Below are 13,501 nucleotides of genomic sequence, written 5' to 3' on the forward strand. Positions count from 1 at the left end.
AAACCTTGAAAACAAAAAAACTAGAGAGACGTTAGTCTTGACTCTCGAGGCACCGGTGAGATTCGAACTCGCGATCTCCTGTTTACTAGACAGGCGGTTTAACCAACTAAGCCACAGCGCCTACTCAGCGTCTTGTTCAGGCAGTGACACCATCAGAAGTATTTCTAACTAAACATCGAAAACAAAAAAAAAAACTAGAGAGACGTTAGTGTCGACTCTCGAGGCACCGGTGAGATTCGAACTCATAATCTTCTGTTTACTAGACAGGCGCTTTAACCAACTAAGCCACGGCGCCTGCGCAGCCTGTTGTTCAGGCAGTGACACCATCAGAAGTATTTCGAACTAAACTTCGAAAACAAGAAGCTAGAGAGATGTTTGTCTTGACTCTCGAGGCACCGGTGAGATTTGAACTCACGATCTCCTGTTTACTAGACAGGCGCTTTAACCAACTAAGCCACGGCACCTGTGCAGCGTCTTGATCAGGCAGTGACACCATCAGAAGTATTTCGAACTAAACTTCGAAAACAAAATTACTGAAAGTTGGGCGAGTTCGTACTCGATCATGACTTCTTTGCGCAAACACGTACACGGACACAAGGAAAAGAGGCAAACAACACGGGCGCCCGTGTTGTTTGCCTCTTTTCCTTGTGTCCGTGTACGTGTTTGCGCAAAGAAGTCATGAATGTTCAAAAACAAAAACTAGAGAGACGATAGTCTTGACTCCCGAGGCACCATTGAGATTCGAACTCACGATCTCCTGTTTACTAGACAGGCGCTTTAACTAACTAAGCCACAGCGCCTGCAAGGCGTCTTGTTCAGGCAGTGACACCATCAGAAGTATTTCGAACTATACTTCGAAAACAAAAAACTAGAGAGACGTTAGTCTTGACTCTCGAGGCACCGGTGAGATTCGAACTCACGATCTCCTGTTTACTAGACAGGACTAAGCCACGGTGCCTGCGCAGCGTTTTGTTCAGGCAGTGACACCATCAGAAGTATTTCGAACTAAACTTCGAAAACAAAAGTACTGAATGTTGGGCGAGTTGGTACTCGATCATGACTTCTTTGCGCAAAGACGTACACGGACACAAGGAAAAGAGGCAAACAACGCGGGCGCCCGTGTTGTTTGCCTCTTTTCCTTGTGTCCGTGTACGTGTTTGCGCAAAAAAGTCATGAATGTTCGAAAACAAAAAACTAGAGAGACGTCAGTCTTGACTCCCGAGGCACCGGTGAGATTCGACCTCACGATCTCCTGTTTACCAGACAGGCGCTTTAACTAACTAAGCCACGGCGTCTGCAGCGTCTTGTTCAGGCAGTGACACCATCAGAAGTATTTCGAACTATACTTCGAAAACAAAAAACTAAAGAGACGTTAGTCTTGACTCTCGAGGCACCGGTGAGATTCGAACTCATAATCTTCTGTTTACTAGACAGGCGCTTTAACTAAGCCACGGCGCCTGCGCAGCCTGTTGTTCAGGCGGTGACACCATCAGAAGTATTTCGAACTAAACTTCGAAAACAAAAAGCTAGAGAGATGTTTGTCTTGACTCTCGAGGCACCGGTGAGATTCGAACTCATGATCTCCTGTTTACTAGACAGGCGCTTTAACAAACTAAGCCACGGCACCTGTGCAGCGTCTTGTTCAGGCAGTGACACCATCAGAAGTATTTCGAACTAAACTTCGAAAACAAAAAACTAGAGAGACGTTAGTCTTGACTCCTGAGGCACCGGTGAGATTCGAACTCACGATCTCCTGTTTACTAGACAGGCGCTTTAACTAAGCCACGGCGCCTGCGCAGCGTCTTGTTCAGGCAGTGACACCATCTGAAGTATTTCGAACTATACTTCGAAAACAAAAAAACTAGAGAGACGTTTGTCTTGACTCTCGAGGCACTGGTGAGATTCGAACTCACGATCTCCGGTTTACTAGACAGGCGCTTTAACCAAATAAGCCTTGGCGCCTGCGCAGCGTCTTGTTCAGGCAGTGACACCATCAGAAGTATTTCGAACTAAACTTCGAAAACAAAAGTACTGAAAGTTGGGCGAGTTCGTACTCGATCATGACTTCTTTGCGCAGACACGTACATGGACACAAGGAAAAGAGGCAAACAACACGGGCGCCCGTGTTGTTTGCCTCTTTTCCTTGTGTCCGTGTACGTGTTTGCGCAAAGAAGTCATGAATGTTCGAAAACAAAAAAATAGAGAGACGTTAGTCTTGACTCCCGAGGCACCGGTGAGATTCGAACTCACGATCTCCTGTTTACCAGACAGGCGCTTTAACTAACTAAGCCACGGCGTCTGCAGCGTCTTGTTCAGGCAGTGACACCATCAGAAGTATTTCGAACTAAACTTCGAAAACAAAAAACTAGAGAGACGTTTGTCTTGACTCTCGAGGCACCGGTGAGATTCGAACTCACGATCTCCTGTTTACTAGACAGGCGCTTTAACTAAAGAAGCATCGGCGCCTGCGCAGCGTCTTGTTCAGGCAGTGACACCATCAGAAGTATTTCGAACTAAACTTCGAAAACAAAAAACTAGAGAGACGTTTGTCTTTACTCTCGAGGCACCGCTGAGATTCGAACTCACGATTTCTTGTTTACTAGGCAGGCGCTTTAACCAACTAAGCCATAGCGCCTGCGCGGCGTCTCGTTGAGGCAGTGACACCATTAGAAGTATTTCGAACTATACTTCGAAAACAAAAAATGACAAAGAAATTTGTCTTGTCTCTCGAGGTGCCGGTGAGATTCGAGCTCACTATCTCCTGTTTACTAGACAGGTGAGATAACAAACTAAGACACAGTGACTTCGCAGCATCTTCTTCAGGCAGTGACACGATTAGAAGCATTTTAAATTATACTTCAAAAACAAAAAAACTAGAGAGAGGTTTGTCTTGACTCTCGAGGCACCGGTGAGATTCGAACTCACGATCTCCTGTTTACTAGACAGGCGCTTTAACTAGAGAAGCCACGGCGCCTTCGCAGCGTTTTGTTCAGGCAGTGACACCATCAGAAGTATTTGGAACTATACTTCGAAAACAAAAAACTAGAGAGACGTTAGTCTTCACTCTCGAGGCCCCGGTGAGATTCGAACTCACGATCTCCTGTTCACTAGACAGGCGCTTTAACCAACTAAGCCACCGCGCCTGCGCAGCGTCTTGTTAAGGCAGTCACATCATCACAAGAATTTCGAACTAAACATCGAAAACAAAAAACTTGAGAGACGGTTGCCTTGACTCTCGAGGCACCGGTGAGATTCGAACTCATGATCTCCTGTTTACTAGACAGGCGCTTTAACCAGCTAAGCCACGGCGCCTGCGCAGCGTCTTGTTCAGGCAGTGACGCCATCAGAAGTATTTTGAACTAAACTTCGAAAACAAAAACCTAGAGAAAGGTTTGCCTTGACTCTCGAGGCACCGGTGATATTCGAACTCACAATCTCCTGTTTACTAGACAAGCGGTTTAACCAACTAAGCCACGGCGCCTGCGCAGCGTCTTCTTCAGGCAGTGACACCACCAGAAGTATTTCTAACTAAACTTCGAGAACGAAAAGCTAGAGAGACGTTTTCTTGACTCTCGAGGCACTGGTGAGATTCGAACTCACGATCTCCTGTTCACTAGACAGGCGCTCTAACCAACTAAGCCACGGCACCTGTGCAGCGTCTTGTTCAGGCAGTGACACCATCAGAAGTATTTCGAACTAAACCTTGAAAACAAAAAAACTAGAGAGACGTTAGTCTTGACTCTCGAGGCACCGGTGAGATTCGAACTCGCGATCTCCTGTTTACTAGACAGGCGGTTTAACCAACTAAGCCACAGCGCCTACTCAGCGTCTTGTTCAGGCAGTGACACCATCAGAAGTATTTCTAACTAAACATCGAAAACAAAAAAAAAAACTAGAGAGACGTTAGTGTCGACTCTCGAGGCACCGGTGAGATTCGAACTCATAATCTTCTGTTTACTAGACAGGCGCTTTAACCAACTAAGCCACGGCGCCTGCGCAGCCTGTTGTTCAGGCAGTGACACCATCAGAAGTATTTCGAACTAAACTTCGAAAACAAGAAGCTAGAGAGATGTTTGTCTTGACTCTCGAGGCACCGGTGAGATTTGAACTCACGATCTCCTGTTTACTAGACAGGCGCTTTAACCAACTAAGCCACGGCACCTGTGCAGCGTCTTGATCAGGCAGTGACACCATCAGAAGTATTTCGAACTAAACTTCGAAAACAAAATTACTGAAAGTTGGGCGAGTTCGTACTCGATCATGACTTCTTTGCGCAAACACGTACACGGACACAAGGAAAAGAGGCAAACAACACGGGCGCCCGTGTTGTTTGCCTCTTTTCCTTGTGTCCGTGTACGTGTTTGCGCAAAGAAGTCATGAATGTTCAAAAACAAAAACTAGAGAGACGATAGTCTTGACTCCCGAGGCACCATTGAGATTCGAACTCACGATCTCCTGTTTACTAGACAGGCGCTTTAACTAACTAAGCCACAGCGCCTGCAAGGCGTCTTGTTCAGGCAGTGACACCATCAGAAGTATTTCGAACTATACTTCGAAAACAAAAAACTAGAGAGACGTTAGTCTTGACTCTCGAGGCACCGGTGAGATTCGAACTCACGATCTCCTGTTTACTAGACAGGACTAAGCCACGGTGCCTGCGCAGCGTTTTGTTCAGGCAGTGACACCATCAGAAGTATTTCGAACTAAACTTCGAAAACAAAAGTACTGAATGTTGGGCGAGTTGGTACTCGATCATGACTTCTTTGCGCAAAGACGTACACGGACACAAGGAAAAGAGGCAAACAACGCGGGCGCCCGTGTTGTTTGCCTCTTTTCCTTGTGTCCGTGTACGTGTTTGCGCAAAAAAGTCATGAATGTTCGAAAACAAAAAACTAGAGAGACGTCAGTCTTGACTCCCGAGGCACCGGTGAGATTCGACCTCACGATCTCCTGTTTACCAGACAGGCGCTTTAACTAACTAAGCCACGGCGTCTGCAGCGTCTTGTTCAGGCAGTGACACCATCAGAAGTATTTCGAACTATACTTCGAAAACAAAAAACTAAAGAGACGTTAGTCTTGACTCTCGAGGCACCGGTGAGATTCGAACTCATAATCTTCTGTTTACTAGACAGGCGCTTTAACTAAGCCACGGCGCCTGCGCAGCCTGTTGTTCAGGCGGTGACACCATCAGAAGTATTTCGAACTAAACTTCGAAAACAAAAAGCTAGAGAGATGTTTGTCTTGACTCTCGAGGCACCGGTGAGATTCGAACTCATGATCTCCTGTTTACTAGACAGGCGCTTTAACAAACTAAGCCACGGCACCTGTGCAGCGTCTTGTTCAGGCAGTGACACCATCAGAAGTATTTCGAACTAAACTTCGAAAACAAAAAACTAGAGAGACGTTAGTCTTGACTCCTGAGGCACCGGTGAGATTCGAACTCACGATCTCCTGTTTACTAGACAGGCGCTTTAACTAAGCCACGGCGCCTGCGCAGCGTCTTGTTCAGGCAGTGACACCATCTGAAGTATTTCGAACTATACTTCGAAAACAAAAAAACTAGAGAGACGTTTGTCTTGACTCTCGAGGCACTGGTGAGATTCGAACTCACGATCTCCGGTTTACTAGACAGGCGCTTTAACCAAATAAGCCTTGGCGCCTGCGCAGCGTCTTGTTCAGGCAGTGACACCATCAGAAGTATTTCGAACTAAACTTCGAAAACAAAAGTACTGAAAGTTGGGCGAGTTCGTACTCGATCATGACTTCTTTGCGCAGACACGTACATGGACACAAGGAAAAGAGGCAAACAACACGGGCGCCCGTGTTGTTTGCCTCTTTTCCTTGTGTCCGTGTACGTGTTTGCGCAAAGAAGTCATGAATGTTCGAAAACAAAAAAATAGAGAGACGTTAGTCTTGACTCCCGAGGCACCGGTGAGATTCGAACTCACGATCTCCTGTTTACCAGACAGGCGCTTTAACTAACTAAGCCACGGCGTCTGCAGCGTCTTGTTCAGGCAGTGACACCATCAGAAGTATTTCGAACTATACTTCGAAAACAGAAAACTAGAGAGACGTTAGTTTTGACTCTCGAGGCACCGGTGAGATTCGAACTCATAATCTTCCGTTTACTAGACAGGCGCTTTAACCAACTAAGCCACGGCGCCTGCGCAGCCTGTTGTTCAGGCAGTGACACCATCAGAAGTATTTCGAACTAAACTTCGAAAACAAAAAGCTAGAGAGATGTTTGTCTTGACTCTCGAGGCACCGGTGAGATTCGAACTCATGATCTCCTGTTTACTAGACAGGCTCTTTAACCAACTAAGCCACGGCACCTGTGCAGTGTCTTGTTCAGGCAGTGACACCATCAGAAGTATTTCGAACTAAACTTCGAAAACAAAAAACTGGAGAGACGTTAGTCTTGACTCCCGAGGCACCGGTGAGATTCGAACTCACGATCTCCTGTTTACTAGACAGGCGCTTTAACTAACTAAGCCACGGCGCCTGCGCAGCGTCTTGTTTAGGCAGTGACACCATCAGAAGTATTTCGAACTAAACTTCGAAAACAAAAGTACTGAAAGTTGGGCGAGTTCGTACTCGATCATGACTTCTTTGCGCAAACACGTACACGGACACAAGGAAAAGAGGCAAACAACACGGGCGCCCGTGTTGTTTGCCTCTTTTCCTTGTGTCCGTGTACGTGTTTGCGCAAAGAAGTCATGAATGTTCGAAAACAAAAAAATAGAGAGACGTTAGTCTTGACTCCCGAGGCACCGGTGAGATTCGAACTCACGATCTCCTGTTTACTAGACAGGCGCTTTAAATAACTAAGCCACGGCGTCTGCGCAGCGTCTTGTTCAGCAGTGACACCATCAGAAGTATTTCGAACTAAACTTCGAAAACAAAAAACTAGAGAGACGTTTGTCTTGACTCTCGAGGCACCGGTGAGATTCGAACTCATGATCTCCTGTTTACTAGACAGGCGCTTTAACCAACTAAGCCACGGCGCCTACTCAGCGTCTTGTTCAGGCAGTGACACCATCAGAAGTATTTCGAACTAAACTTCGAAAACAAACAAGTAGAGAGACGTTTGTCTTGACTCTCGAGGCACCGGTGATATTCGAACTCACGATCTCCTGTTTACTAGACAGGCGCTTTAACCAACAAAGCCACGGCGCCTGCGCAGCGTCTTGTTCAGGCAGTGACACCATCAGAAGTGTTTCGAAGTAAACACCGAAAACAAAAAACTAGAGAGCCGTTTGTCTTGACTCTCGAGGCACCGGTGAAATTCGAACTCACGATCTCCTGTTTACTAGACAGGCGCTTTAACTAACTAAGCCATGGCGCCTGCGCAGCGCCTTGTTCAGTCAGACACCATCAGAAGTATTTCGAACTAAACTTCGAAAACAAGAAACTTGAGAGACGTTTGTCTTGACTCTCGAGGCACAGGTGAGATTCGAACTCACGATCTTCCTCTTATTAGACAGGCGCTTTAACTAACTAAGCCACAGCGCCCGCGCAGCGTCTTGTTCAGGCAGTGACACCATCAGAATTATTTCGAACTAAACTTCGAAAACAAAAAACTAGAGAGACGTTTGTCTTGACTCTTTAGGCACCGGTGAGATTCGAACTCACGATCTCCTGTTTACTAGACAGGCGCTTTAACCAACTAAGCCACGGCACCTGTGCAGCGTCTTGATCAGGCAGTGACACCATCAGAAGTATTTCGAACTAAACTTCGAAAACAAAATTACTGAAAGTTGGGCGAGTTCGTACTCGATCATGACTTCTTTGCGCAAACACGTACACGGACACAAGGAAAAGAGGCAAACAACACGGGCGCCCGTGTTGTTTGCCTCTTTTCCTTGTGTCCGTGTACGTGTTTGCGCAAAGAAGTCATGAATGTTCAAAAACAAAAACTAGAGAGACGATAGTCTTGACTCCCGAGGCACCATTGAGATTCGAACTCACGATCTCCTGTTTACTAGACAGGCGCTTTAACTAACTAAGCCACAGCGCCTGCACAGCGTCTTGTTCAGGCAGTGACACCATCAGAAGTATTTCGAACTATACTTCGAAAACAAAAAACTAGAGAGACGTTAGTCTTGACTCTCGAGGCACCGGTGAGATTCGAACTCACGATCTCCTGTTTACTAGACAGGACTAAGCCACGGTGCCTGCGCAGCGTTTTGTTCAGGCAGTGACACCATCAGAAGTATTTCGAACTAAACTTCGAAAACAAAAGTACTGAATGTTGGGCGAGTTGGTACTCGATCATGACTTCTTTGCGCAAAGACGTACACGGACACAAGGAAAAGAGGCAAACAACGCGGGCGCCCGTGTTGTTTGCCTCTTTTCTTTGTGTCCGTGTACGTGTTTGCGCAAAAAAGTCATGAATGTTCGAAAACAAAAAACTAGAGAGACGTCAGTCTTGACTCCCGAGGCACCGGTGAGATTCGACCTCACGATCTCCTGTTTACCAGACAGGCGCTTTAACTAACTAAGCCACGGCGTCTGCAGCGTCTTGTTCAGGCAGTGACACCATCAGAAGTATTTCGAACTATACTTCGAAAACAAAAAACTAAAGAGACGTTAGTCTTGACTCTCGAGGCACCGGTGAGATTCGAACTCATAATCTTCTGTTTACTAGACAGGCGCTTTAACTAACTAAGCCACGGCGCCTGCGCAGCCTGTTGTTCAGGCGGTGACACCATCAGAAGTATTTCGAACTAAACTTCGAAAACAAAAAGCTAGAGAGATGTTTGTCTTGACTCTCGAGGCACCGGTGAGATTCGAACTCATGATCTCCTGTTTACTAGACAGGCGCTTTAACAAACTAAGCCACGGCACCTGTGCAGCGTCTTGTTCAGGCAGTGACACCATCAGAAGTATTTCGAACTAAACTTCGAAAACAAAAAACTAGAGAGACGTTAGTCTTGACTCCTGAGGCACCGGTGAGATTCGAACTCACGATCTCCTGTTTACTAGACAGGCACTTTAACTAAGCCACGGCGCCTGCGCAGCGTCTTGTTCAGGCAGTGACACCATCTGAAGTATTTCGAACTAAACTTCGAAAACAAAAAAACTAGAGAGACGTTTGTCTTGACTCTCCAGGCACCGGTGAGATTCGAACTCATGATGTCCTGTTTACTAGACAGGCGCTTTAACCAACTAAGCCACGGCGGCTGCGCAGCGTCTAGCTCAGGCAGTGACACCATCAGAAGTATTTCGAACTAAACTTCGAAAACAAAAAACTAGAGAGACGTTTGTCTTGACTCTCGAGGCACCGGTGAGATTCGAACTCACGATCTCCTGTTTACTAGACAGGCGCTTTAACTAAAGAAGCATCGGCGCCTGCGCAGCGTCTTGTTCAGGCAGTGACACCATCAGAAGTATTTCGAACTAAACTTCGAAAACAAAAAACTAGAGAGACGTTTGTCTTTACTCTCGAGGCACCGCTGAGATTCGAACTCACGATTTCTTGTTTACTAGGCAGGCGCTTTAACCAACTAAGCCATAGCGCCTGCGCGGCGTCTCGTTGAGGCAGTGACACCATTAGAAGTATTTCGAACTATACTTCGAAAACAAAAAATGACAAAGAAATTTGTCTTGTCTCTCGAGGTGCCGGTGAGATTCGAGCTCACTATCTCCTGTTTACTAGACAGGTGAGATAACAAACTAAGACACGGTGACTTCGCAGCATCTTCTTCAGGCAGTGACACGATTAGAAGCATTTTAAATTATACTTCAAAAACAAAAAAACTAGAGAGAGGTTTGTCTTGACTCTCGAGGCACCGGTGAGATTCGAACTCACGATCTCCTGTTTACTAGACAGGCGCTTTAACTAGAGAAGCCACGGCGCCTTCGCAGCGTTTTGTTCAGGCAGTGACACCATCAGAAGTATTTGGAACTATACTTCGAAAACAAAAAACTAGAGAGACGTTAGTCTTCACTCTCGAGGCCCCGGTGAGATTCGAACTCACGATCTCCTGTTCACTAGACAGGCGCTTTAACCAACTAAGCCACCGCGCCTGCGCAGCGTCTTGTTAAGGCAGTCACATCATCACAAGAATTTCGAACTAAACATCGAAAACAAAAAACTTGAGAGACGGTTGCCTTGACTCTCGAGGCACCGGTGAGATTCGAACTCATGATCTCCTGTTTACTAGACAGGCGCTTTAACCAGCTAAGCCACGGCGCCTGCGCAGCGTCTTGTTCAGGCAGTGACGCCATCAGAAGTATTTTGAACTAAACTTCGAAAACAAAAACCTAGAGAAAGGTTTGCCTTGACTCTCGAGGCACCGGTGATATTCGAACTCACAATCTCCTGTTTACTAGACAAGCGGTTTAACCAACTAAGCCACGGCGCCTGCGCAGCGTCTTCTTCAGGCAGTGACACCACCAGAAGTATTTCTAACTAAACTTCGAGAACGAAAAGCTAGAGAGACGTTTTCTTGACTCTCGAGGCACTGGTGAGATTCGAACTCACGATCTCCTGTTTACTAGACAGGCGCTCTAACCAACTAAGCCACGGCACCTGTGCAGCGTCTTGTTCAGGCAGTGACACCATCAGAAGTATTTCGAACTAAACCTTGAAAACAAAAAAACTAGAGAGACGTTAGTCTTGACTCTCGAGGCACCGGTGAGATTCGAACTCGCGATCTCCTGTTTACTAGACAGGCGGTTTAACCAACTAAGCCACAGCGCCTACTCAGCGTCTTGTTCAGGCAGTGACACCATCAGAAGTATTTCTAACTAAACATCGAAAACAAAAAAAAGTAGAGAGACGTTAGTGTCGACTCTCGAGGCACCGGTGAGATTCGAACTCATAATCTTCTGTTTACTAGACAGGCGCTTTAACCAACTAAGCCACGGCGCCTGCGCAGCCTGTTGTTCAGGCAGTGACACCATCAGAAGTATTTCGAACTAAACTTCGAAAACAAGAAGCTAGAGAGATGTTTGTCTTGACTCTCGAGGCACCGGTGAGATTTGAACTCACGATCTCCTGTTTACTAGACAGGCGCTTTAACCAACTAAGCCACGGCACCTGTGCAGCGTCTTGATCAGGCAGTGACACCATCAGAAGTATTTCGAACTAAACTTCGAAAACAAAATTACTGAAAGTTGGGCGAGTTCGTACTCGATCATGACTTCTTTGCGCAAACACGTACACGGACACAAGGAAAAGAGGCAAACAACACGGGCGCCCGTGTTGTTTGCCTCTTTTCCTTGTGTCCGTGTACGTGTTTGCGCAAAGAAGTCATGAATGTTCAAAAACAAAAACTAGAGAGACGATAGTCTTGACTCCAGAGGCACCATTGAGATTCGAACTCACGATCTCCTGTTTACTAGACAGGCGCTTTAACTAACTAAGCCACAGCGCCTGCACAGCGTCTTGTTCAGGCAGTGACACCATCAGAAGTATTTCGAACTATACTTCGAAAACAAAAAACTAGAGAGACGTTAGTCTTGACTCTCGAGGCACCGGTGAGATTCGAACTCACGATCTCCTGTTTACTAGACAGGACTAAGCCACGGTGCCTGCGCAGCGTTTTGTTCAGGCAGTGACACCATCAGAAGTATTTCGAACTAAACTTCGAAAACAAAAGTACTGAATGTTGGGCGAGTTGGTACTCGATCATGACTTCTTTGCGCAAAGACGTACACGGACACAAGGAAAAGAGGCAAACAACGCGGGCGCCCGTGTTGTTTGCCTCTTTTCCTTGTGTCCGTGTACGTGTTTGCGCAAAAAAGTCATGAATGTTCGAAAACAAAAAACTAGAGAGACGTCAGTCTTGACTCCCGAGGCACCGGTGAGATTCGACCTCACGATCTCCTGTTTACCAGACAGGCGCTTTAACTAACTAAGCCACGGCGTCTGCAGCGTCTTGTTCAGGCAGTGACACCATCAGAAGTATTTCGAACTATACTTCGAAAACAAAAAACTAAAGAGACGTTAGTCTTGACTCTCGAGGCACCGGTGAGATTCGAACTCATAATCTTCTGTTTACTAGACAGGCGCTTTAACTAACTAAGCCACGGCGCCTGCGCAGCCTGTTGTTCAGGCGGTGACACCATCAGAAGTATTTCGAACTAAACTTCGAAAACAAAAAGCTAGAGAGATGTTTGTCTTGACTCTCGAGGCACCGGTGAGATTCGAACTCATGATCTCCTGTTTACTAGACAGGCGCTTTAACAAACTAAGCCACGGCACCTGTGCAGCGTCTTGTTCAGGCAGTGACACCATCAGAAGTATTTCGAACTAAACTTCGAAAACAAAAAACTAGAGAGACGTTAGTCTTGACTCCTGAGGCACCGGTGAGATTCGAACTCACGATCTCCTGTTTACTAGACAGGCGCTTTAACTAAGCCACGGCGCCTGCGCAGCGTCTTGTTCAGGCAGTGACACCATCTGAAGTATTTCGAACTATACTTCGAAAACAAAAAAACTAGAGAGACGTTTGTCTTGACTCTCGAGGCACTGGTGAGATTCGAACTCACGATCTCCGGTTTACTAGACAGGCGCTTTAACCAAATAAGCCTTGGCGCCTGCGCAGCGTCTTGTTCAGGCAGTGACACCATCAGAAGTATTTCGAACTAAACTTCGAAAACAAAAGTACTGAAAGTTGGGCGAGTTCGTACTCGATCATGACTTCTTTGCGCAGACACGTACATGGACACAAGGAAAAGAGGCAAACAACACGGGCGCCCGTGTTGTTTGCCTCTTTTCCTTGTGTCCGTGTACGTGTTTGCGCAAAGAAGTCATGAATGTTCGAAAACAAAAAAATAGAGAGACGTTAGTCTTGACTCCCGAGGCACCGGTGAGATTCGAACTCACGATCTCCTGTTTACCAGACAGGCGCTTTAACTAACTAAGCCACGGCGTCTGCAGCGTCTTGTTCAGGCAGTGACACCATCAGAAGTATTTCGAACTATACTTCGAAAACAGAAAACTAGAGAGACGTTAGTTTTGACTCTCGAGGCACCGGTGAGATTCGAACTCATAATCTTCCGTTTACTAGACAGGCGCTTTAACCAACTAAGCCACGGCGCCTGCGCAGCCTGTTGTTCAGGCAGTGACACCATCAGAAGTATTTCGAACTAAACTTCGAAAACAAAAAGCTAGAGAGATGTTTGTCTTGACTCTCGAGGCACCGGTGAGATTCGAACTCATGATCTCCTGTTTACTAGACAGGCTCTTTAACCAACTAAGCCACGGCACCTGTGCAGTGTCTTGTTCAGGCAGTGACACCATCAGAAGTATTTCGAACTAAACTTCGAAAACAAAAAACTGGAGAGACGTTAGTCTTGACTCCCGAGGCACCGGTGAGATTCGAACTCACGATCTCCTGTTTACTAGACAGGCGCTTTAACTAACTAAGCCACGGCGCCTGCGCAGCGTCTTGTTTAGGCAGTGACACCATCAGAAGTATTTCGAACTAAACTTCGAAAACAAAAGTACTGAAAGTTGGGCGAGTTCGTACTCGATCATGACTTCTTTGCG

General features: G+C 46.5%; 16 non-coding genes across 16 annotated transcripts; all 16 read right to left on the minus strand.

Moving 5' to 3' along the window:
• Nucleotides 1-390: 390 nt before the first annotated feature.
• Nucleotides 391-464, minus strand: TRNAT-AGU (transfer RNA threonine (anticodon AGU)). The gene has a single exon. It is a non-coding gene; the product is annotated as a tRNA-Thr (tRNA).
• A 1,761-nt stretch (nt 465-2,225) lies between these two features.
• Nucleotides 2,226-2,299, minus strand: TRNAT-GGU (transfer RNA threonine (anticodon GGU)). Its single transcript has one exon. It is a non-coding gene; the product is annotated as a tRNA-Thr (tRNA).
• Nucleotides 2,300-3,069: 770 nt separating this feature from the next.
• Nucleotides 3,070-3,143, minus strand: TRNAT-AGU (transfer RNA threonine (anticodon AGU)). The gene has a single exon. It is a non-coding gene; the product is annotated as a tRNA-Thr (tRNA).
• A 95-nt stretch (nt 3,144-3,238) lies between these two features.
• Nucleotides 3,239-3,312, minus strand: TRNAT-AGU (transfer RNA threonine (anticodon AGU)). Its single transcript has one exon. It is a non-coding gene; the product is annotated as a tRNA-Thr (tRNA).
• Nucleotides 3,313-3,575: 263 nt separating this feature from the next.
• Nucleotides 3,576-3,649, minus strand: TRNAT-AGU (transfer RNA threonine (anticodon AGU)). Its single transcript has one exon. It is a non-coding gene; the product is annotated as a tRNA-Thr (tRNA).
• Nucleotides 3,650-4,088: 439 nt separating this feature from the next.
• On the minus strand, nt 4,089-4,162 carry TRNAT-AGU (transfer RNA threonine (anticodon AGU)). The gene has a single exon. It is a non-coding gene; the product is annotated as a tRNA-Thr (tRNA).
• Nucleotides 4,163-5,923: 1,761 nt separating this feature from the next.
• TRNAT-GGU (transfer RNA threonine (anticodon GGU)) lies at nt 5,924-5,997 on the minus strand. Its single transcript has one exon. It is a non-coding gene; the product is annotated as a tRNA-Thr (tRNA).
• Nucleotides 5,998-6,428: 431 nt separating this feature from the next.
• On the minus strand, nt 6,429-6,502 carry TRNAT-AGU (transfer RNA threonine (anticodon AGU)). Its single transcript has one exon. It is a non-coding gene; the product is annotated as a tRNA-Thr (tRNA).
• Nucleotides 6,503-6,933: 431 nt separating this feature from the next.
• TRNAT-AGU (transfer RNA threonine (anticodon AGU)) lies at nt 6,934-7,007 on the minus strand. The gene has a single exon. It is a non-coding gene; the product is annotated as a tRNA-Thr (tRNA).
• Nucleotides 7,008-7,607: 600 nt separating this feature from the next.
• Nucleotides 7,608-7,681, minus strand: TRNAT-AGU (transfer RNA threonine (anticodon AGU)). The gene has a single exon. It is a non-coding gene; the product is annotated as a tRNA-Thr (tRNA).
• A 2,274-nt stretch (nt 7,682-9,955) lies between these two features.
• Nucleotides 9,956-10,029, minus strand: TRNAT-AGU (transfer RNA threonine (anticodon AGU)). Its single transcript has one exon. It is a non-coding gene; the product is annotated as a tRNA-Thr (tRNA).
• A 95-nt stretch (nt 10,030-10,124) lies between these two features.
• On the minus strand, nt 10,125-10,198 carry TRNAT-AGU (transfer RNA threonine (anticodon AGU)). The gene has a single exon. It is a non-coding gene; the product is annotated as a tRNA-Thr (tRNA).
• A 263-nt stretch (nt 10,199-10,461) lies between these two features.
• On the minus strand, nt 10,462-10,535 carry TRNAT-AGU (transfer RNA threonine (anticodon AGU)). Its single transcript has one exon. It is a non-coding gene; the product is annotated as a tRNA-Thr (tRNA).
• Nucleotides 10,536-10,971: 436 nt separating this feature from the next.
• Nucleotides 10,972-11,045, minus strand: TRNAT-AGU (transfer RNA threonine (anticodon AGU)). The gene has a single exon. It is a non-coding gene; the product is annotated as a tRNA-Thr (tRNA).
• Nucleotides 11,046-12,810: 1,765 nt separating this feature from the next.
• On the minus strand, nt 12,811-12,884 carry TRNAT-GGU (transfer RNA threonine (anticodon GGU)). Its single transcript has one exon. It is a non-coding gene; the product is annotated as a tRNA-Thr (tRNA).
• A 431-nt stretch (nt 12,885-13,315) lies between these two features.
• Nucleotides 13,316-13,389, minus strand: TRNAT-AGU (transfer RNA threonine (anticodon AGU)). The gene has a single exon. It is a non-coding gene; the product is annotated as a tRNA-Thr (tRNA).
• Between the last annotated feature and the right edge of the window lie 112 nt (nt 13,390-13,501).

The sequence above is a fragment of the Rhipicephalus microplus genome, chromosome 5 (assembly GCF_043290135.1).
Source record: "Rhipicephalus microplus isolate Deutch F79 chromosome 5, USDA_Rmic, whole genome shotgun sequence".
NCBI lineage: Eukaryota > Metazoa > Arthropoda > Arachnida > Ixodida > Ixodidae > Rhipicephalus > Rhipicephalus microplus.